Below are 24,476 nucleotides of genomic sequence, written 5' to 3'. Positions count from 1 at the left end.
ATTGATTTGTCATTAGCCTTGAATGGTTAGAGTATGCATATTTGATTTGAAGCTGAAAACTTAACATTGCAAGATAGGATAATGGGTGTATGCGTGTGTTTCCATACTTCCTAAACCCCCATTTAGTTATTCTTTTGATTATTTGAATTGATTTGTTGTTTATTAACCATTTCATGTGGGATCGATCTCGTGCTTGTACGCTTTGCTACTGATGCGATTCGTGCACTTGCGAGTATACTTAGAATGAGATATGTTTTTATTTTGTTCTATGAAAACAATCAACAAGTTTTTGGCGCCGTTGCAGGGGAATGGTGTCTAATATCGATGAATTGGTTTAATTAGTCATTAGAACTAGGTTATATTAGTTAGTTTTTATTTTTGGTCAGTTTTTAGTTTTTAATAAATGTCATGTCTTTATAAGCATTCTTTCTACTGATTGTGTGTTTGCTCTTGATTAGGTTTTTTTTATGAACCCTGAAGTTATTGCAAGGTTAGAGAGGCTAAAAAATGAAGCGTTAGGAACTTTACACATCAGCCCTCAACCTAGTGCATTTGATTCGAGTAGTGAGGATATTGAGAGCGTCGAAATGGCTGAAGCAAATGAGAATGTGCTGCAGCCCCTGAGTCACTTTTCAGCACCCTCGCGGCCCACTCAACCGTCATGCATCCGTTATGCGGCAATAGCTACTGATTTCGAGATCAAGAGTGGTCAGATCCACTTATTGCAGAGTTACCATGATTTGAATGGGGAGGATCCGATCCACTTCCTAAAGGAGTTTTCTGGGGTATGTAAAGCCGCACAATTGAGGGGATTGAATGCCGATTAGTATCGTTTGAGGATGTTCCCTTTCACGCTTAAAGACAAGGCAAAGAAGTGGTTGTATTCGCTGCCCAGTGGTTCCATTTCAACTTGAGATGATCTTTCGAACAAGTTCCTGAACAAGTTCTATTCCATTTTCAAGACCAATTCGATTAGGAAGGAAATCCTTGGATTTGTGCAAAAAGTTGATGAGCCATTCCATGAGACTTGGGACAGATTCAATGAGTTGCTTACTAGCTGCCCGCACCACAACTTATCCCTTTGGTATGTGATTTGTTGTTTTTATCAAGGACTTTTGGAGAGGGATCAAGCCAAGGTGGATTCGGCATGTGGTGGTGCATTTATGTCAAAAACTGAAGATGAGGCTACAGAATTATTTGAGTCACTTTCTTTGAGTTCTCAACAATGAGATTCTAATCGTTCAAGAGGAGGATCAAAGAGAGGGTTATATGAGGTGGCTGATGCGCCAAACAACCCCAATTTTAGGTGGAGCAACACTAATGGACAGCAAGCTAGTGGGAGCAACACTAATGGATAGCAAGCTAGTGGGAGCAACAACAAGCCATATGTGCACCCAAATGCCGAGAGGTCTAGCTTGGAGGATAAGATTGCTCAGATTGCTCAAAGCACCACTTCCCTTGCTCAAAGCGCCAATGCCTTCATGAATCGGACCGAGCAGCAAATGCAAGCCAACTCGAAGGCTATTGCAAACTCGGAAAGTCAAGTGGGTCAGATTGCTACTACTTTGAGTCAAAGAGAGAAGGGGAAGTTTCCTAGTCAGCCCGCCGTCAACCCGAAGAATGAGGAGCATGTGAATGCCATTCTAAAGACAACTCCAAGAAAGAGAGTGAGAGTAATCAAGACTAAGGAAGTGATTGAGATCATGGATAGTGAGGAAAAGGAGGATCCAGACATGACTGAAGAGTATGTGGATACACATGTGATTCCCCTCATTCCAGACATCGATGTCACCAAGTTTCCAGCAACCATGAGGGAATTGAAGTCCATTGAGAAAAAGGTTGAGGAGCAAGGGCATAGTCACAACGTTCCTAGGGAGATCGGTGGTTATCTCTTTGCAACTTATCCGAGCAAGAAGAGAGATCTGGGCTCGTTTGTCATACCGTGCAGCATAGGGGAGTATGAGATTGCCAATGCCTTAATTGACAATGGCTCAGTTATCAATGTCATGCCGCTGGTGGTGTTCAAGAAGCTTGGATTTGTGGAAGATGATATCCACCCATTTGATTCAAACATTCGCTTCGCCAACTTTTCGGTCGAAAAAACCCGTGGTATGCTTGTTGACGTTTTGGTTAGATGTCGTAATTTACTAATTCCCTCTGATTTCATAGTGCTAGATGTTTCGAGACTTCCTAGTGACGTGTCTATCCTTCTTGAGAGGCCATTTTTGTGCACCTCTAACATGGAGTACAAAACAATGGAGTGCTTAATGAAGATTCGTCACAACACCAAGCAAGAGGTGTACCGTCTCACTTCCGAGCCTCCGCAGAGCGAGGAAATCACTTTTTATGGAGATGAGAAGGCAGAGATGGAGAATTTCTTCAGCTCGTTCTTGGGAATGTCAAGAGTAGCAATGGGAAAAAGAAGAGGAAAGGACGCAAGTAAAGGAGAGGCAATGTCAGGCTGAAAACAGAAAACCAAGCGTTGATTGGGAAGCAACCCAAGTTTTTGTTTTGAAGAATCTAGAAGGAGCCATTGAAGACTAAGGAGGCCGCGCCTACCCTTGGAGTGTCCACGCTTGCGTACGCAAATAAACAGTTTCCTTATTTCGCTTCATAAGACAATTTTCATTTTTGTGTGTTTATTTGGTTTTGGATAGTTACAGTTTCCCTTTTTACTTATTTTGAGCATTCATGCATTTATTTCTTATACATTGAGGGCAATGTATCATTTAAGTGTGGGGGAAAGGCATTTGTCAGTCGTTTGTGTTTTTAGGTTAGAACAAAAAATTTTCGTTTATTTGGTGTTTTTAGGTTAGGAAAATTTTTTACTTCTGTTTTTAAACTTAGGGTGTCAAACCCACATCAAAATGCACTTTTTCTTTAGATTTTATCCACCTTAGTGACGGATTTGAATCTTTAGAAGTGTGCGACATTGTTTTAAAAACAAAGTTTTTGAGTCTTTTTGTTTGTTTTGGGTAGTTTTGAGTCCCCAACTAATTGATTTGATTGTGCATGATTGTTATGAGCATGTTTAGTTTGTGTGTATATTTGGTGTTCTTTTCTTTCTAATAGTGTTTCATAACATATCTTGCAATTCTATGTCATTTGGCCTTGTTGATATGAATTTAGGTGGTGATTGGCATTACTAATGATTATGTGCATAATAGAGTAGACTTGCATGACCTAAGTGAGCTTTTGAGCCTAGTTCTTAAATTCTTGAGTGTTGCGCGCCACTCCAATTCTATTGTTGTCATATAAGTCGTTGTTGTGATCTCATTATCTTTCATTTGATCATTTGCTTGGAATTTGCATAATCTTGAATCAATGAGCTAGTACTCTTTTCTTGTGTACAGAAAGCATGTCGTATTTACATAACTCTTGATAAATGAATTTAGGCCCTGTTTGTGTACCCCATAGCCTAAAAGCCTACCAATTACATGTTTTATCCTTAGTTACCCATTTTGAGCTTTTTAAGCCGTTTTCTTCGTTACCGCATACCAAACTCTAAGTTTGGGGGTGCTACGCCCCTTTTACCAGTTTTACCTTATCTATGGTATTGCAATGTGTCTACATGTTGATTGAGGTGGAAAAGAAGTAAAAATGCATAGCTTATACCAAAATGTGTCAGAAAAGTATGTATGTCGTGCCCAAAGAAAAGAAAAAGAAAAATAAAGCAAAGAAAGAGATGGGCGGTTTCAAAAGAAAAAGTGAGCAAAAAGAGTTCAAATTGATCTGTGCAGTGCAAAGAAGCAAGTTATGCCTCAAAATGTTCTATTAATGTTTGCAATTCTATGTATTTAGCCCTTGGTGTTTTCCTTTCATTTCAATACTCTATCCTAGCCTAAGCCTTCATTATAATCCTATTTTAAGCTCTAGCTGATTTCAAGAAGTGTGTAATATATATACTTTTGTAGAGTCTATTTGAGAATGGAGCCTATGGTCATTGATTCTATTTCAAGCACTTTGATTCCTTTCCATGAGATGAGTATTTCTTTCTAAAATGTGCCGTTATTTCATGTTCGTATGTGAGCTAATTGTTTTTGTTACATATTTTCTCTCACATATATCTCTGAGTGCACACATCAACCCAATTCTTGAGTGTTTATCATTGAGAGTATGTCATAGTGAGGATTGAAGTTGAATCTTTTGTGTGTATTGATTTAGTTTTGTTTATCTAACACTCGATTTGTGTCAAGGATGACCTATATGACAATAGAGGAGTGAGGTATGTTATTAGCTAGAAATGTTATTAGAATTTGAAGAATGCAATTTATATGCCTTACTTTCCAATGTGATTAATGGTTATGCGCATGAATTCAATTGTTGGGATGTTAGAGTCAGTTTTGAGTCTTTTCTTTATTTTATTTGCTCGATGACTAACAAAATCTAAGTTTGGGGGTGTGATAAGTGTGCATTTTGCATCACTTTATGATACTAATTCTTTAACCCAGAGTGTTAGAACTCGATATTTTGTGTTTCTTATCTTGTTTCTGTGTTTGCAGGTCAAATGAAGCAGAAATAGGAAGAATGAGCAAATGAAGCCATTTTGGGACATTTCTTGGTCAAATTAGGAAAATAGGTCAATTCTTGGTCAAACCAGAAAAAGAGTAAAAATCCTAGTCAAATGAGGATTCTTAGTCACACTAGGAAATATCAAGTTCAGAACCATCATTGTCGAGCCAGAAATGAGAAATCCTAATTGGAACATGAATTCCTGGTTGAACTAGGAAACCTAACCCTACTAGGGAAATGAGTCCTAATGACACTAGGAGACTCCATGGGTAATATGGTCATTACGAGAAGTCGAAATGGACAAAGAATCATTCATTAACAAGAAATCCTAGTTAAACTAGGAAAGGTTTGGTCAAAGTTAACTCTATCAAGTCAAGGGTCCAGAAGCTTCTAGAAGGTGGTGGACATCCATGGAAACAAATGGAGGGAAGAAATGAATTCAAATTCAAGGGAAATGAGGGGCGAAATGGGAAGTCAAAGTCAATGGTCAAAGGTCAACTATGACATGTCATCAAGTCAAATGGACCATGGGCCCATGTGGAAGTCAAACGCAAGGTGGCAGCCCATGCATGCATGCACCAAACCCTAGCAGCCCATGCAGCCCATCACGCAAGACCCAAGTGGCAGCCCATGCGCATGAAGGAAACCCTAGGAGGCCTAGGCGTGAGTCACTTAAGCCCATTGCACAAGCCTTGCCGCAAGCCCATGCTTCCCCAAACCCTAGCTGCTGCCGCAAATCCCTAGCCTTGCTTCACAAGGATTTCTCCCTCACCTCTATAAATATATCATATTCTCTCATTGTTGAAGGTTCATATATTTTCATATTTTCAAAATTCAGAGAGAGAGAGAGGCCGATTTTCAAAGAGAGAAAGAGAGAGAGGTTGGCGTGACAAGCAAGAGAGAGAAGGTGCCTTTGCCGCAAGCCCTAGCTCACCCTAGCCGTGGGCCACCTGCTTGTGTGAGGTTCCCTTCTTCTCCTCTTCTTGCCGCAGCCCCCTCTTCAATGTTCTTTAATTTTTCGTCTAGAATTCTTCTTTTATTTTAGTTTGTGTTTCTGATTTTATTTTAATAATGGATTGAGATTTTGTTTATGTATTTTAGATTTCTCTTTATGTTTTAATTATATAGTTTATTATTCTATCTTGCATGTTAGTTGTAGGTTGATTTTCAGAGATGTCATGCTTTAACAAATCGTTTATCCGTCTCTTGATGAATTAATTTGATGTTTGCATGTATTAAATTCTCATTATCTGATTGAATCCGTCACTAGTTGTTTGCGTCCTTTGACTGGCCACCTTAGGATAATTGCATCTATTTTATTTGTTAGGTTTAGCTGTGGACTAATCAAAGGCACTAAATCACAAGTAACAAGGGAATAAGGGATTATTCTTGGTAATGGTTTTGGGAGACCTCTATAAGAAAATAACCAAAGCTTATATGTTGTGCATGTTTGACGTTCTCATAGATCTTAATGACTCTTACCTGGATAACAGTTGCCTTAAGTCCGCTTGGGGAACATGTAAGTTAACTGATTAGGGGAGGACTAAGAAGCTCTTAATATATGCCTTAGGAGAACAATTGCGAGAAAGTAATTAATCAAACCTTTTTAGCAGTCAAACTTTAATACATTGTTTTCGAATTGATTTATCATTAGCCTTGGATAGTTAGAGTATGCATATCTGATTTGAAGCTGAAAACTTAACATTGCAAGATAGGATAATGGGTGTGTGCGTGTGTTTCCATACTTCCTAAAACCCCCATTTAGTTATTCTTTTGATTATTTGAATTGATTTGTTGTTTATTAAACATTCCCTGTGGGATCGACCTCGTGCTTGTACGCTTTGCTACTAATGCGATTCGTGCACTTGCGAGTATACTTAGAATGAGATATGTTTTTATTTTGTTCTAAGAAAACAATCAACACAGTCATAGTGTAAAACTTATATAATTTTTCTTTTTATGAAAATAATACTAAAAGATTAAACGATAGTAGTTTCATTCATAATTCATGATAAAAACAATACAATCTACAATTGTCCACAACTAGTTTTCATATTCTGAAAACATGTCATTATAGCTTCATTATCAATACAAGCAAAAACATCTTTCTCAATGTAAACAATCAAGCTATTGCTCAATCATTGATCTCGCATTTTGTTGTTAAGTGGAGCCTTAATAATATTCATTGCGGAAAATGTTCTCTCTACTAAAGCAGTTGCAACCGGTAAAATCAAAGCTAATCTGATAAGCAAATATACATAAGTATATGTCTGATCCAACCCTTTCTCCACCAATTTTTTTGCAAGGTCACCAATTCCTTTCAATTCAGAAAAATCACTACTTGAACGCATATGGTGAATATTGTTGAGCTTCATTTATATGCATATTTTATCCTTAAAACTATACATTTTTGTCTATATCTTTTAGCATTTTTATTGTTTTAATTCTTATTTTTATTATTTATTAGTTTTTGTTATAATTCTTAGATTTTATTAGGTTGCATTTATTTTTCATTTAGGCTAGATTTTAAAATTAGAATTTTTACTAATTAGTTATTTTTATGTTGTAGGTTTTAAATTCAAGAAAAACCCTAAAAGAAGAAATGAAGCCCAGCCCAAACAAATGGAAGCTGAAGAGTCACTGGGAAGCTTCCTAAAGCTTTTTTCCGCCTAGAACCCATTTGTTTTATTAATCAAACATTTGGCCTTCCTCCAGCTGACGCGCGTCCACTCAAAAGCAAGCCAAGTCGCCGAGCCGAGCCAGCCACCTTCCTTTCTTATCTTTCTCACGTTGCTCTCTAGCCGCACGCGCACCAAGACTAGCTAGCATCTTTCCGCCTCTTCATTAATCTTCATCTCTTCCACCCATATGCAGCCACGTGTCCTATTGCAGCTGTTGACAGCCTTTCTCCAGCCTTTCATCTGTGTGCCTCTCTCTATCTCTTTCCTCCCAGCCTATAGCTGCACGACATGTGACAGAAAATCCCAGATATTTCCAGCCTTGCACCAGCTTTTGTGCTGATCTTTTCCTCATCACATGACCTAGTCTTTGCCTATTTAAAGGAACCTTTAGCCCCTCTTTCACAACTTTTCCTCTACATTTTAATTTTCTGCCTATTTCTAGTAGGATTTCTCTCTTAAGCCCTTTGGCTATGTTGTTTGAGAGAGAATAGGAATGTAATTCCTTGCACTTTTAATTAATGAAACATTAATTTATGTCTCTCTTCTCTCTTCTCCTAATCTTTTATTTACTGTCCAAGTTTAGGTCTTACCTTTTAGGCACTAAGGTTATTGTTTATTCTGATCATGCGGTTTTAAAATACCTTTTGTCTAAAAAAGATGCTAAACCCCGCCTAATCCGTTGGATCCTTTTGCTCCAAGAATTTGACATTGAAATCCGTGACAAAAATGGGTCCGAAAATGTGGTTGCCGATCATCTTTCTAGGTTGATAGTTGAGTCATGTAAGGAGTCCATTCCCATCACTGAGACATTTCTCGATGAGTAACTTATGCTTGTTTCCCAAACACCATGGTATGCAGATATTGTGAATTTCCTTGTCACTAATGAGATGCCTTCCCATTGGACCAAACAAGATAGGTCTAAGTTTCTAGCTAAGGTCAAACATTATTTTTGGGATGATCCTTAATTGTACAAATATTGCTCTGATCAAATCATTAGAAGATGTGTCCCGAATAGTGAGCAATCCAATATCATTTCTTTTTGCCATGACCATGCTTGTGGAGGCCACTTTAGTGCTAGGAAAACCGCTGCCAAGATCCTTCAATGTGGTTTTTATTGGCTTTCCCTTTTCCGTGATGCCCATGTGTATTGCCAATCTTGTGAGAGATGCCAAAAGTTAGGAAGTCTCACTAGGAGAAACATGATGTCTTTAAACCCAATCCTTGTTGTAGAAATCTTTGATGTTTGAGGCATTGATTTTATGGGACTTTTTCCTAATTCCTTTGGGCAATTTGCATGTACATACTTGTGGGTGTGGATTATGTGTCCAGATGGGTAGAGGCAATTGCATGTACAACCAATGACCATAGGGGAGTACTTTGTTTCTTGAAGAAAAATATTTTCACTCGATTTGGGACCCCATGCGCTATCATTAGTGATGGTGGGAAGCATTTTTGTAATAAGCTATTTGAACATTTAATAAAAAATTATGTCATCACCCATCGAGTTGTCACCCCTTACCATTCCTAAACAAGTGGTCATGTTGAAATATCTAATAGGGAGATTAAGCATATCTTGGAGAAAATAGTTAACCCATCCCAAAAAGATTGGTCTTTGCGACTCATTGATGCATTGTGGGATTGCCAAACTGCTTTTAAAACTCATATTGGAATGTTTCCTTATCGCTTAGTTTTTGGGAAAGCGTGTCATCTACCTGTTGAATTGGAACATAGAGCATTTTGGGTAATAAAACAATTTAATTTTGCTTTAGACAAAACAGGGATCCAAAGAAAGCTCAAGTTAAATAAGCTTGAGGAACTAAGGAAGGATTCCTATGATTGTGCTAAAACTTACAAGGATCGTATGAAGGTATTTCATGAAAAACACATTTCGAGGAAAACTTTTTCACCTAATCAAAAAGTCCTTTTGTATAATTCTCATTTGCATCTTTTTTCTAGTAAATTGAAGTCTCGTTGGACTGGTCATTTCCTTGTTCGCACTATTTTTCCTCATGGGATAGTTGAAGTTGAAAATCCTAAAAATGGTAATGTGTTTAAAGTCAATATGGTCAAAGATTGAAACCATTTCTTGAATTCCAAAATTCTGAGGTTGAAGAGGTTTTACTTTGTGATACAAATTATCATGATTGATGTTCTTTGGATTTTTCTTTTCTTTTCTTCTGTTTTTCTTTCTTTTTATGTGTATATTCTCTTCATATTTTTGGAAATTATCATTCATTATTTGTTGAGCTTCATTGTTGGTCATTTCAAGGAAATGAAAGTATCTTCTTTTAAGTAATTTCTTTCCACCATCTTCTTTCTTATTTCTTGTCATGTTATGTTTTTCCTTTCCAAATCATTGAGGAGAATGTTTGATTTAGGTTTGTGGGTGGATTTTTGAAATTTTACTTGAATTTTCTAGTACTTTTCTACTTTAAAAAAAAAGTTTTTGTTTTGTTTTTGTGTTGATTAATTGCTTCACCATGATGGGATTGATTTTCTTGCATTCAATGCTTATCTTTAGAAAATACATGATTCTCTACTTTAATATTTTTGCATGCAAAATAAGAATATCTCTCATTAGATTTTCTATTATTTTCATGATAGAATCATTTTTTTTTATTCTTGAACTTGGAATATATTTGCACTTAAGCCAATAATTGCATTTTAAAATTGAAGAGTGAAATTTGAATTGAATTACCTAAGGAAAAATAGTGGAGACTTGACCCTATTGAGCTTAGAGCCATTCTATTTTTGTGAGTGTTATACATTTATCTTTAAATTTTCTTGAGTCCATATTATATCGTTGATGATCTCATTATTTTTTCTTATTTGGTCAATTACTTGAAAATGACATTGAATTTTGAATCATTGCACTTTAAGCTCCTTTAGTTCAATTGAAGCATTATAACCATACTTGACTTAAGAAATGATTTTAGGCCATTTTTTTATTAAGTTTGAGCCTTTCTTGCCATCTTTTGTCATTAAATAAAACTTTACCACTAGTATCCCTTTTGAGCCTTAGTTCTTAGTCTTTCTTCGTTTGTTAATAACTGTCACCCTCTTTTATGAGAATTATTAGAAAAAGTTAAAAAAAAAAAATAGGCATTATGTTATTAGTATCTCTCTTTATGTTATTATTTTCTTCAGTAGAAAGAAATGTCAACAAAAAAAAAAAAAGAAGAAAGAAATGAGAAAAAAAAAATGCCTTAATATCATTTTTATTTTCAAATAAACTTTTTCGGAAAAATGTTACATTCCCACCTTAGCCCTTCATTACAAGCCAATAAAAGTCCTATTTGATCTTAGGAAGAGTTTGGTTAGAATGTGGAGAGAGAATGAGTAGAAATTAAAGTATTTGATTCAACATTTTCATGAATTTGATTTTCTTTCATGAGATCTTATCTTTTCTCTATAATTATGTTCTTTATGATACATATATGTGAGTTATCTTTGAAAATTGTTCACATTTACTCATACTCACATATAACTTGAGAGAAAGACAATCAACACATTCCTGTGTGCTTCATTTGAGAGTGATTTACCTTGTGAGATTTGAAGTCAAAGCAAAAATTCCAAAGGTGATTTAATTCTTATTTTACTTAGAGGTTAAAATTTGCATTCTTTGTTGGCTTTATGCACTTACATTCTTAGTTTAAAATCTTTAAAGATGATTTTACCACTTTGAATAATATTTGATCTCTTATTCATATTCTTGAGAGCATGTTTAAGTGTTATGATAGTTAAATTTTGTTTCCAAAGTTTATGCATTTGAATGATAGAATTTCTCTGAAAAAATTTGAAGTAATCAATTTCTTTTGCTCAAGGACTAGGAAAATGTAGGTTTGGGGATATTTGTTGAACTTCATTTATATACATATTTTATCCTTAAAACCATACATTTTTGTCTATGTCTTTGAGGATTTTTAGTGTTTTAATTCTTATTTTTATTATTTAGTTAATTAGTGGGTTTTATTAGGTTTTGTTATAATTCTTAGATTTTATTAGGTTGTATTTATTTTTCATTTAGGCTAGATTTTAAAATTAGAATTTTTACTAATTAGTTATTTTAATGTTGTAGGTTTTAAATTCAAGAAAAAGCCCAAAAGAAGAAATGAAGCCCAGCCCAAACAAATGGAAGCTGAAGAGTCACTGGGAAGCTTCCTAAAGCTTTTTTCCGCCTAGTAACTATTTGTTTGATTAATCAAACATTTGGCCTTCCACGATGCGACACGTGGCGTAGTCATCTTCTCTTCAGCCAACACTAGAACGACACGTGGTGCTTCTTTCTCTCTTTCCCAACTACCTCCCTTTATTTTTCTTCCGCCCAGTAGCTAGCATATGTTTGATTAATCAAACATTTGGCCTTCCTCCAGCTAACGCGCGTCCACTCACAAGTAAGCCAAGCCGCCGAGCTAAGCCAGCCACCTTCCTTTCTTCTCTCTCACGTTGCTCTCCAGCCGCACTTGCACCAAGACTAGCCAGCATCCTTCCGCCTCTTCATTAATCTTCCTCTCCTCCACCCATATGCAACCACGTGTCCCATTGCAGCTGTTGACAACCTTTCTCCAGCCATTCATCCATGTGCCTCTCTCTCTCACCTCTCAGCCTATATCTGCGTGACATGTGGCAGAAATCCTAGATATTTCCAGCCTTGCACCAGCTTTTGTGCTGATATTTTTCTCATCACATGACCTAATCTTTGCCTATTTAAAGAAACCTTTAGCCCCTCTTTTACATTTTTTCTTCTACATTTTAATTTTCTACCTATTTCTAGTATTCTTTTAGGATTTCTCTATTAAGCCCTTTGGCTATGTTGTTTGAGAGAGAATATAAATGTAATTTTCTTGCACTTTAATTAATGAAACTTTAATTTATCTCTCTATTATCTTTTATGATAATCTTTTATTTACTCTATGCCTTTTATTTTATGTAGTTCTTTACTTTATGGTTAGCAGTGTTATTTATTTTCTTGTTCTTTAAATTACATGTTTATTTATTTATTTTTATTTAATATCTAAGCTCAAGGGTGGTCACTAAACCTCCTTACCAAGGTAAGGAGGAAACACCACCATGAATATTATTAAGTGAGATTTTTATGTTAATTTTTCCCTTATTTAGATCCTACAAGCTCTAGATCTTGATATTAAAATAAGAAAGAGACCATCTTTCACCCATAATGTCATATATTATAGATAGTTAGATACTCTTTCCACATTTTAGCTTTATGGTTAATCTCTTAAACAAAAACCTTTTTGAACTCTAGTTGTTCCTTAGTTTTTGGTTCACTTGAGTTGCTTAAAGTTTGAATTTTCTAAGCAAAATCAAGATCTACCATATAAATCTTCAATTTTTGTGCTCAATTCATATTTATCTTTGTAAGAGGGCATCAAGTGACTCTTGGGTGCCCTCCTTTTTGGGAAATTACTAAAAAATCTCACTTAATATGTTCATAAGTGGTGTGGAACCCTAACCTTGGTTCTTATACCATTGTTTAACTTCCAAAACTAAAACGTTGTTATTTTCCTTTATAGATTTAATATTTAAATTCTTGCACCTTTATTTACTTTATTCTCTTTTCATCTACTTTATTTGCTCAGTAATACTACACTTACCACATTTTTATATCACAATTTCATACCATCTTACATGGCATTCATACATTGGACACTAAAAATTAAAAAATAAAACCTAAAAAAGAAAAAAGAAATATCCTTCCAGTAAAGTAATGACACATCAGGTGGGATACAAATGTGGGAAAAAAAATGTGGGACAACTAGCATTATTGTTATTTGCTTTATACTTTAGTTGCATTTTCTTTTAAGTCGCCTCACAAACTAACAAAATTTTCAAACTAGGTTAGTTTTAAATTAACTTAAGTTTAAGCTTAGTGTATTGTTTTGCATCACTCCTTGAGCTATATATGTCTTATCCATGTTAAGAACCTCAATATGATTTTTAGCACAAAAAGAAGATACTTGATCAACCAAAAGATCAAACTCATTATTCCTCATATGGCGTACGTAGTCTTTCCTTACTTGTTTTGACTAAAGTCATTAATTACACTCACAATCTCTTGATCTTTCTTTTGTAATGCTTCTGACAAAGCATTTGTGATTCCCAATATAGATCTCATAAAAACTAGGTGAACCATAAACTCAAAAGATTGTATTTCTCCTAATAATCTATTTGCTTCACTCATACTCTATCAATGTAGTGATCACCAACAATCAATTCAAGCACCTTAACAACAGATGGAAACATGGAAATCAAACTAATCAACATACCATAATGAGAGTTCCAACGTGGATCACTGGCACGTTTAAGACTAGATTCTTGATTTAAGCCTCGCCTTGTTTGAAGACAATCATTTTCAAAGGCTTCCATAAGCTCTTTTTGGAGTTGTTCTCTCAATGCATCATGATGCTTATAAGATACTCCAACAATATTAACCACACTATTACAAGATGTGAAAAAAGTGGCAATGTCGGCATTTTTCTTTGCAACGGCAACAAGAGTTAGTTGAAGTTGATGACCAAGCAATGAACATAAATTGCACAAGGTTGTTCTCTCAAAATCAAGGCACTTAGGCTCGTAAGCCCTTTAGAGAGATGTAAAACTAGTTACTTATTTAAAATATTAGGCCCAAAATTTAACAAGAGTAAATCATTCAGATAATTTGAAAGCGACACATCAATCAAATAAAATAAAACCTCAAAATAACAAATAAAATCAGTGAGTCAAAAGTAATAATAAACTCATTAAAATGATTTGTAAGTACAAAATATATATCAATCTCTTTTCAGTTCGCCCACTGTCATGCCTTCCTGCTGTGCCACTCTGATCAATCATAAGTACTCTGTAAAATGACCAACTACACCATTGAATAGTGCACTGGGTCACATAAAAACTCGGTAAGCTTTTGAAGCTCGTGTGAATGAATACCAACTCAAAAACACACATACTCAAGATCATGTAACATGATTGAACACTTATAACAAACCAAAGTTAAGTGTAGCATCAAGAAACGTCAGAGCATATATTATACCACATCACAGGTCACGCACAAGTCATGAAACGTACCTGAAAACTATGAAGTAAAATGTCAGTATCGTCAATACGTCAGGGTAGCATGACACCAATCCAAATCGCAAAATGGGAGTACTAATCTAAATCCCAAAACGGGAGTTGCTCAAATATTAAAGAACAACAACTCAATGACAGACCACCTATAGAACCAACTAGACTTACCCTAACCACACCTAATAATGTAGCGAGAGTATTCATTTCATGGTAGTACCCCTTAAGCCATCCTCTCCAGAAGGACAAATCGACTAGCTCGTCCGTACGTACCCCTCCGAAGGTGTAAGGGATCGAAACCCAAGGTTATCGTTTTTCGTAACCCTTTACTCCCAGGTCATAACACATTCAATCACAAACGTGATATCACTATTCTTAAAACCACGATCATGCTCACTTTCCAATTCAATTAAGCAACCACAATTCTCAATGAGAAAGTATCAACATTGATCTCATCAAAATAAATGGAGACTCATTTTAAGAAAACAAGCTACAACTGTGACCGGGAATAGAATCCATTTTTATCTTCTTGTTAGGAAGTTAGGGATGTTCCCGTTGAGCAGACCCATAGGAAACTCTGAATCTCTCCATTACTTCGACCGTACTAGATATATTTTCTCATCAAGAATGTGTGTGGAATACATTCATGTTATAAATATTTATCAAACATTATATGTCTATGTTACCAACTAACTTATTAATCCAATTATGAGTTCTAGTTATGTAAGGTAGAGTACACCTTAACCAAATAGGAAAATTACATGAAATCTCTAGAGTGTGCCCTAATTCATTTTAATTAATTAGCAAACACATATTGTTAGCCTTTAATCTAAGTGAAAGATCTAATACCTAATTAAATTATGAAAACCGTAATTCAATTTTATTTTCCTTCACAAACAACATTAAAATCGAATACGTGCACATCATCGAATAGGTAAAACAATTATAAAATATATTGCACGTAAATCATGAAATTCAAATAACCATCGTGGTAAATCCAACTCTGCAGTTTGATTAACAAATCACATTCCGACCAATGGCTACGTCACATCGACACTTGTTTTATGTCACAAATCACCCATTGTAACGCCTCGAAAATGGCTACGTCACAGCGGCACCTATTCTAGAAATCCCGAGAATATAATACTTTTTCCACTAAGTATCACATTCTCAAACTCCCTAGAGGATCGAAACCCAAGGACACTACACTAGAGCCTTTTACTCTCAGGTTGCAATGGTAATCACAATAAAATCCATACAAGTATGCGATACAAAATCCATGCAATACTTGAAAACAATTCCATAATATATAGTATTATCAAAATATGGGAAAACCCTATAACCAGGACATGGTGTTTTCCCCTACCTGTTACCAATGTGAAAGTCTTGCCTGTCTCAAAGTCTGAACTCTCCACGCATGCCTGTTGGGAAAATTGGAGTTCCAAATGCGACGACAGCTATTAGGAACGTACAAAGCGTGCCCTCGACCTTGTCTGTTAAGATTAGGTAAAATTCAAAGGTTCGGTACTAGCGTAATTGCTAGTCTTCTCTGAATTCTTAATCTGGCATGACTCTGCTCCCCGAGGCAGACAGTCATGTTAGACAGTTTGGTTTCTACTTAGGTTCATTTTAATTTAAATGAAGGAGATTAATCAGTGTTCACCTACAACATGTCCAGATTAGTGCATGGGGAAACTGAGTGAGCTCTGGCTCAATCCCCAATGCCTGTATGCTCATGGACCGGTTTTAGAAAATACGTTGTTGGGTTTACCACAGATATGGCCTCAATATATTATTTAATCCATTTTCAGTTAAACAGTTAAGCAGTGTTTCGTCTAAAACCACAACTTAAATAAACAATTGTTAAAAAAGTTGGGTTACGAGCTTATCTGTAGAAGACGGTGCACGAACAGAACTTCGATACAACTAAACTAGCAAAACAACAGAATAAAATAATGTAATTAATAAAAGTACAAAATTTAATAAAATTTTAGCAAAGTTTCAACAAAGGTTGAAGAGGTTACCGAAGGCTAAAAAATGGAAATTCTAATTTCTGCAGAATTTCGACTCTAAAGGGTGGCGCTCGACTCCACGAACACTTAAGCGAAAACGGTTCGCCAATCGGACCTCTAAAACTCCACTTATGATCAAAATAGAGAAATTTCTATTTGATCTCTAGAGAGAGAAAGAGAACAACTAGGGAGAGAGAGAAATAATTTCTAGAGAGAGAAGCTCTAGAATTCAAAGTTTAGGTGTGAATGAAAGTGATGGTTTTGGGAGGTATTTATAAGTGAGCAAGGGTGGATTTAATGACTAGGATTAATTTGAAGTGTGTGGCTAGAATCAATTGGAATGATCTAGATCTATAATTAAAAATAAAATAAATATAAAATAAAAATCAAAATTCTAGAGAATTCTATAACATCCTAGAAAATGAGCTTTGGGCTTTGGGTTTTGTGGGATGAGCTTTGGGCTTTGTGGGATGAGCTTTGAACTGTGAGTTTTAGGCTTTGGGCTTTGTAGAATGGACTTTCAAAACTTGAAATGGGCTTTAAAAATTTAGTAAAAAGGTGCAGCCCAAAAGAGAGAAACATGGCCTGGGCTTAGAGAAGTGTGTTATCCAATCATGGTGTGCCACATGGCACCATGTTTTCCGTTTTTTATCCCTTCTTCAAAAATTTGCTAAAAATAGCTTGGGACTCGAAAAAATTCACCAAAAAATTCTACCGACTTGTCTAAGTGAGTACTAAATATCTAAAGGGTCAAAACACCAATTTTCACCTTTTATAATTTTCAGAAAATTTGGGAACTCCAAATTAAATTCTAGAAAATTAAAATACTAAATAAACTTTGGAAATTCATAGGATAAATTCCTGAATTCCAAAAAATACGAGGTCTGCACCGTTGATCTTCTAAAAACAAACATAACTTTTTCCGTGAAGGCATGCTACTCAAAAGACCCCTCGGTCTCGAAGGAAAACAAATTTCCTTAACAAAATAAATTCTAGAAAAACTCTCTAATTTCCGTAAAGTTTTAAGAAAATTCACAAAATACTTTTGAGAATTTTCGGGCTTCACACCCACTTAGGTTCCAAGAGAAACTTTTAAAAAGTTTTCTCAACAACCGACTCAAAAGGTGCGCGTTACGATAATTCGATAAATCGACCAGTTGCCCTTAAAAAAAAACAAGGGACAAACGAGTCAATTTAAATTACCGGAAGTCTAAACTTCAAGATGAAAAAAGTACGAGATTCAAAAGAAAATGGTGAAATGACCAAAACACCCTGGGTCAAACAGAGGGTCTGGGATTACTTTCCGAGCTCTTTCTAATCTGAAACTAATGGATTGGATTTCATAAGTAAATAGGGTCAACTTATCAAAAAATTGGTTACATGAACTTTTGGTGAGAAAATTCCAAAATACCCTTGTTAGTAAATCGATTCTAAGTTTTGTCTCAAAATCAACTTTGTTTTCACAAATAAATTAAAACTCTCATTTAGACAAAACCCTTATTTTCCTTTGTTTCAAAATCAACCAAGTTAATTTCACATTTCAAAACTAAATGGGTCTTAGGTTTGTGTATGGTTGAATACACAAGATTTGCCAAAACTGGTTTTTCATTTAAAATCAGAATCTCAAGGGTGGCTGGTTTTGTGGTTTCAGCAATGACAAAGATTACAAACATGGTTTTTCTTCTCTAAATCAATCTGACCTGAACAAGTTACACAGAGGAACTCAAAACTGACAAAAACAATAACACACAAGTTTTTGTGATTTCAACGAAACAAAACAAAGAGAACGTACACCTTAATTGCATCCATGGACTACTAAGCTCGTGGTGGCAGAATACCTGGACAAGGGATTTCAAAATTAATCTCCAAATCACATAAATGAATCCAATACACAAAGAATTCGAAAAAGCTAAGATAACAGATACTCAATAATGACCTGAAATGGTGGGAGCCGCCAAAATCTGAGGGTGGTAGCTGCAAGAGTTAGGGTTTCAAATTAGAGCTTTTTATTCAATTGAAATCATACTCAATCAAATACATTAGTAGGAAGACCATGCTGAGGAGAGAAGAATAGGACCAGAACCACCTCAATCCGCCGCCGGATTCGGCAGGATCGATGGCGGAAAACCGCTGAGATACTTGGCTTCGAAATGTCGTCGTAGCTGGTCAGTTGGGCAATCAGAAGCCATGGAAAGACTCACTATGACAAGCAGGTGGTCTGGCTTCCTAACTCTATCGGAAACGACAAGATGCCGGCAAGCACCATCGATCAGTGTCGCTACGTTCTAGGTTGTTTGGGTGGTTTTCTGAGCGATTGAAAAACATGGCAAGGAAGAGGCAAGAGAGACGGAGAAGAGGAGACAAGAATCTCCAACAATCGCCACCAGACGACGACACATGCGCCAGCGAGGCTACGCGGGAGGAGAGAAAACATAGAGAAGAGAGCGTGCGACTGTTTCAGGAGAAAAAAAAAGGGAGATAAAGACTGAAATGATGGCTATACACCTCATAAAACCTAGGTTGTGAAAATACAATGTTACCCCTCAAATTAAAAACATCGTAAATTTTTAACCGTAACTCTGATTCAAGAACCGTTCGTGGCTACGCTCCCGTAGTCCTGTGCTCTATCCCAATAACTGAAAATATCGTTAAAAAAAAAAACTAAAACCTTTATTTTGGTCAAATAACGTCAACTTTTAAAATAATTTATTTAAAACATAAACATTTCAAATAATAAAATATTTTTGAAAACCTTTACTTTCAATTTTTATAAAAGAAACAAATATGAACAACTTTGAACAATTTTTTTCTCAAATAAAATTCAAATAGTTATTTTTAAAAAATCCGAGGTCTCACACAGTTAGTCCCCAACCCACCCACCTAACCCGCCACCAGCTCCACTACCAGCAGCCCATCCCCACTCTCTCTCTCCCTTAATTTATTTCCCCTTTATCCCTCTCCTTCTCTCTCACTCTCCCTCTCTTTCCTGATCTATCTCTTCTTCTCCTTTAGATTTGGACAACGCACGTGTACCACCATTTGATGGGAATGGTGAATATATTTGAATTTTTTGTATATATGATAACACACTTGTTTTCTTGCAAGCATGTTAATAGGAATTATCTATTTGAATTTTGGGTATATATGATAAGTGTTGTCACTTTTTGTACAACTTGTTTTACTTGGAATTTGAAATGATTACTAAGTTGTAGTTTGCAAGTATACGAATCGCTGGTGCAGTGATAGCATATATGTACGAGGAATGGAATTGGCGAGGCACACATTCCCTTAGATCAGCTTTTATTGAAAACAGTAAAAAGAAGGGGGTTTGAAAAGTGAACCTAAACTAAGTGCATAAAATTAAGTAAATGGGTTGACATGCTAGAGTTTAGAATCTACCATAATCTTAGAAATACCACCACTAGGGGTGCCATGCACTACACTTCAAATACCTAGTATTAAAGTTTTGTCTACCAGTTAGGTTTGATTAGTTACTAGTGGTAACTGTCATTAACAAATTATGTTTTCTTAAGCATGAATTTAGAGCTTGATTATTTCCTCTAAGCAATTGACTATACATGTTATCCTTCGGCTATGGTCGCGAGTTCCCTAGGAATCTACAAAACTTAATCCCATGATCTTGCAGGAAGATCACGTAGAGCTTGTGAGACAGATGTCTTTGATTATTTCACACCAATCCCCAAATATTGCTAGATGCATACAACTTAGGATGATCAATCCTAAGTGGCAAACAACTAATATGACGTTTATGCAGAAATTAAGAATTTAATATGTATCAAGCAATCTATTGTTGTGCATGCATGATCGTTTACCTCTAAGTACTTTATGGTTTAACCTTGATTAGTGGTTCATCGATCCTCACTCTAACATGTCAAAGGAACTAAATCATAATGAAAAACATAAAAGAATTCATAACCAAGAGGAAAAATAGATTAAAACTAATCAAGTTCACAAAATGGAATGAGAAAAAACAAGAACAACTAGAATAGAGAAGAACAAGAGAAACCACGATGAAGGCCGGCGTCTGCTAGGGTGGCGGTGCTAAGCTTCTATGGAGGCGCTCGCGTGACTACAAGAAAATTCTACCACAAAATCATTTCGTCATTAAAAGTCGATAATTCATTGCCAAATACTATAGGTCACCAAAATATTTCGTCACCAGGTTCGTTGCCTATAGTGCGTGGCTCATGAAAATTGGCCAAGAAAGACAAATTTCGTGGCTGTTTTCTTTTTGAGACGAAATATATTTCGTCTCCGAATAGCATTATTTCGTCGCCAATGTACACATAAGAATTGCACAAGATTTGAATTTTGGTTCCAATTTTTGTCGCCTATTGTACAAATTTCCCAGGGAATGGCGCAAAATACATATATTTGGCGCCAAAGTTTTGTCGCCCATTATATTTATTTTTATAGCAAAATCATGCATGTGCCAAAGGAGAGGAAATCCACTTTTGTCGCCTATTCCTTAATTTTATATTTTCATTATTTATTCATTAATATTTTTCTTTTGGTATTTAATTAATTTTCTTTATTTTTTGGATTCATTTAATTATTTTTCATATATGTTTTAATTTGTAAATTAATAGGCATTTTTTATTCACATTATCAAATATAAATGTAATTTATGTAAATAATAATATGGAACAAATACTTAAATAAAGATAAGATAACTTTTGGTTCAAATGTAACATATATACAAATTGCACAAGTGTTTAAACACTTCAAAAGGACCAAATCATCTGAATATATAGATGCCCATGTGACTTCAATATCTCAACACTTCATCAGGGATCAAAGTATCTAAGTACACTTCAAAAGGAGCAAAGTATCTTAACACTCCAAAAGGACCAAAGTTTATGAACACTTCAAAATAATTGATGGCATATTACCTAATGCACATCTGATTTGGCAGCTACCATAGTCAAAATATCAAAAGGGTCTAATTGCCAACATACCTAATGCACACCTGATTTGGCACACCCAAATTTGTTCCTATATATACCTTTGGCGCATACCTAATGCACACTTAATCTACCTAATGATTACTAAATGGTCTACATGAAGCCAAAAGACCACAATATCAAAATACCCAAGACACATACATCTACAGTAAAAGTGTAACAACCTAATTAGACCTAATATCCTTAAGATCATCAAAGGTATCATCATTTTCATCAACATCATCACAAGAATTGTTATGTTGGGCACCTCGAATGGCAGCAAGCTCAGCTTTCATTTGCATAATAGAAGAGGTAAGATCCTCCACCTTTCCCGTCAGCTCCTAAATTCTCTTATTTGTTGCAGTAGCTGAAGCACTTGAACTGTATGCATGGAAGAAGCAGTTTCTTGACGAGGACCATATCTCACACCTCGAATTTTCCTACCTTTAGCAACCCCAAGGTCTCCAACTGTTATGCAACATGTACAGTGATATGCTCAAGTGGGGTATGTACCCTCGGGTGCATTCTCAGCCAGCTCCTTCTTCTTTTCATTCAACTCTGCCACCATCTTTTCTTACAATTAAAGAAGAGAAGTGTATGCATGTTAGTTAAACATTAAGGTATAGGGCAGATACAAAATGTTTATAAAAATGTCAATACAAAATTGACAGTCTTGTTTGTTTCTCTAATAATTCCAAAATTTATAACCTGCGATAATTAACATTTCAATATTTTCATTCATGGGGCAGATACAAAATATTTATATTTTCCAAGTAATTGATGCCAAACATAACCAAAATTATTCCCTACATTTATCCAACCTCACATCAATAAGAAAATCCTATCAAGTAAACCTAATACTTTTCCACTCTCTTGTTCCCTTTCAACCCAACAACAACTACAAGTGTTGTGTATAAAATCGGTGGGTAAATTGTTTTTCAGATTTGTAGGTGAGGAAAGCTTTTTGAGGTTAGAAAATAGATTAACCAAAGTCTTAAGTTTTTGCACAAAATCCATTTTCTCTATTTTCTTTAGTCACTGACCTTGTGGTACTCTTTTCGAATTCTGTATTGATTGGTAAGATATCTTGAGTTGGTTTTTTGTGAGCATATACTAGACATCCTAATGGTCATTTCAAGATCAAGATCACATAATTTGAACATCAGATGCATTTGTTAAGCAATTTCTAATTTGACACATTCATTAACTAACCCTATCAAAAAGTGAGTTGATTTCATAGCACTATAAAGAACAAACTATTCCAAACTCAAGGATTTAGTCAAATGCGTAGCAGATTTTGGCAATGAACCCCTTACATGTTTTTCTTTGGCCATCTCGTCGCTCCAATTGCCCGATTTGCCCTTATACATATGGCCCTAGTTCTCAATATATGTGATTTGTTGACCCTCCTATGTTTGCTAAAAAATGACAAATATATTGAATAGATACTTAAAATACAATTTATTAAACATGTAAATGATTATATACTCTTGGTACCAATTTTTTTGCTTCCATGTGTTTTTGGAATGGTCGCGAGCCCCCATGGTGGTTATGTGGCTTCTTATTCCGATTATCTGGATTGATCTTAGCACGTTTCTACATGAGGAAAACACATCAAAGTTATAGATTAACCATAAATAGTAGAAAGAAAAATCATTCAAAAGACCATTATAATTAATATTTAACGTACCTGTTATGCTTCTTTTGTGTACAACTCATCAACTAACCAGTGCCAATCCTCTGCAGGTCACAATTGGTTACCCAACTCCTTCGGAGGGTGTGCCCGTGCATATTCAGGGTCCTTCAGCTATGTCTGCGTCTTGTAATACTTGTGAAGCTTGGTGTTTGTGTATAAATCCATGTGGATTTAACAACTAATCATGGATCGACACGTGGCTGGTCAGATCCAACTTCAGGCTTTAACTTTTCAACGGTCAAACTTGGAGCTCCACATCATCATGTCAGCTTGATAACATTTTCATAGCCAGTTCGGATTGGATTGGATTGGATCATCTCAGCGGATCCTCGCATCCGACCTGATCTGATCTGAGGATTTTGAATGAAAAACTGAGTATTCATCTTTTCTTGGCTATCTCAGTTCGGTTCGGCTCGGCTCCTAGTGATCATTTTCTCAGACAACGGATTACCGTCGAGTGATGATTGTCATATCATATGTCGGGCCAGTCTGAACCAGCTCATCCATGTACGTCCGATCCGAACGTAGATATGTTCTATACCCGCGTATATGATATCTATGATCGGTTCGGCTCATATCACACCGCCATTCTAGAAGATTGGAATCAGGATGAACCGCCTTACTCGAATATCTCTGGCATGGCTCTCTGACAGATGAGACATCCCAGCTCACAGCCATGACTATTAGGCATCCCACTTGATCTTTCATCCTTGCATTCAATGCAGCATTGAATGTAAAGGAGGTGGGTAGCTGTGCATGCTACTATTCATGGCCGAACGTGTGGCCTCTTCTCAACCATTCATCCTCATGCAGGTAACTTACCCTTTACAACTTCCTTTGCCTATATATAACTGGCTTATGTACACAAAACAGACATATAACTTCATTCACAAAAAACCTATCAAAAAATACACACCACTTGCTAAGAATAAACCCAGAAGATCTTACGTTGTTCTTCCTCATTCTCCCAAGTTCATCACCTGTTTTTCTTTGTTCCGACACAAACACCTCCAAATACACATCACTGACTTCATCATCGGAGCGTATTTGGTTAGTACCACACCGATCCTTCTCCTTTGATCCTGTGTTCGTGCAGGAAATTTGCATCAACACTTGGCTCTCCACTCTTTGAAGGTTGTTGACATATATGGTCCACAACATATCTCCATATATCTGGGTCCTTCAAGTCTATATCAAACTTAACTTGATATTTTACACAAGAAACATGTTAAAAGATGCATGAATACATTAGCAACTAAGTAATTGGCAGGCCTGACTAACAAGCAAGTAGATGTTCTTTCTAAACCAAAAAGCTACACTACAGTAAAGTAGCCCACCTATATATTTAGAGTGTACAGCTAGTTGGTGCCTAAGGCTAAAAGTAATGTGTGAATTTCTAAGATATGTGACTCTCTAAAGAGCTAGTTCAGTAACTCTTTACAGCCCCAAACCTTATAATTTGATTAACTGGAAAATAATTAGAGAGACCATATATACTATTAATTATAACAGCATATAATTAACTCACCGTCAA

General features: G+C 35.8%; 1 long non-coding RNA gene and 1 other non-coding gene across 3 annotated transcripts; both read right to left on the bottom strand.

Annotated features, from left to right (window-relative positions):
- Positions 1–968: 968 nt before the first annotated feature.
- Positions 969–1,075, bottom strand: LOC147283234 (small nucleolar RNA R71). Its single transcript, XR_015123200.1, has one exon. It is a non-coding gene; the product is annotated as a small nucleolar RNA R71 (small nucleolar RNA).
- Positions 1,076–21,108: 20,033 nt separating this feature from the next.
- Positions 21,109–24,448, bottom strand: LOC147283233 (uncharacterized). 2 transcript variants are annotated; one of them, XR_015122970.1, is made up of 3 exons: positions 22,937–24,448; positions 22,563–22,842; positions 21,109–21,814 (listed from the first exon to the last, which is right to left on the bottom strand). It is a non-coding gene; the product is annotated as an uncharacterized LOC147283233 (long non-coding RNA). The 2 variants fall into 2 exon arrangements; XR_015122969.1 differs by having other exon boundaries at positions 22,744–22,842.
- Positions 24,449–24,476: the final 28 nt, after the last annotated feature.

The sequence above is a fragment of the Dryas octopetala genome, chromosome 6, assembly GCF_963921425.1.
Source record: "Dryas octopetala chromosome 6, drDryOcto1.1, whole genome shotgun sequence".
Taxonomy (NCBI): Eukaryota; Viridiplantae; Streptophyta; class Magnoliopsida; order Rosales; family Rosaceae; genus Dryas; species Dryas octopetala.
This window is presented reverse-complemented; position numbering and strand designations above follow the sequence as displayed.